A 699-nucleotide genomic window follows, 5' to 3' on the forward strand; every position below is an offset into this window, starting at 1 on the left:
CCCCCATCTCAGTGGTGTTTTTCAAAAAAATGTGACACCTCTGGTAAAAGAATCCAACTTCTTAAAAAAAAAACAAACACATTTTTAACTCTAGGTGCTGGCTGCTTATTCGCTAACATGCCTAAAATATGCTGTAGCAGGGAGCAATTCTGCAGTTATATCCTTCACCTGGGGAAGCTGCAGGAACAGTGCTGTAAAATTCAAGTACTGTCTGGAGGCTGTGCTTCCCAACACTTGCTTCTCGTGTTGGATTTGGCACCTTTTAGCTCCCTCTTCTGTCCATCGAGTGGTACACATGTAATGAGTAATAAAACATTATTACACGTGTAATAAGAATGGAGTCATTAATTTAAAGCAATTGTGTGGTGGTCTCTTGTATGAAGTAGGAGTTGCATAATAACAAACAAATGCTTGTCTCAGTGAGTGATGGATTTCATTTATAATGAATAACTCAACTTTTAAACAGCACATTGTGTCAACTGAAGAGTTAATGTTTTTGTTATCTGGTGTTTTGATTTTTTTCTTTTCTGTTTTTATGTCTTCTTTAAGCAATAACCCCATACTCAAGGAATGTAGAGAAGCTGTACTGTTCTATTCTTCTTGTTTATCTAGTAAAGGCCAAAATATTGGCCTTGTTTTCCTCCGTGGCCTTCTCGTAACTTGTAATATTGTTGCATTATAATCACTGTTATGATTATT

The sequence above is a fragment of the Meleagris gallopavo genome, chromosome 10 (assembly GCF_000146605.3).
Source record: "Meleagris gallopavo isolate NT-WF06-2002-E0010 breed Aviagen turkey brand Nicholas breeding stock chromosome 10, Turkey_5.1, whole genome shotgun sequence".
Classification (NCBI taxonomy): Eukaryota; Metazoa; Chordata; class Aves; order Galliformes; family Phasianidae; genus Meleagris; species Meleagris gallopavo.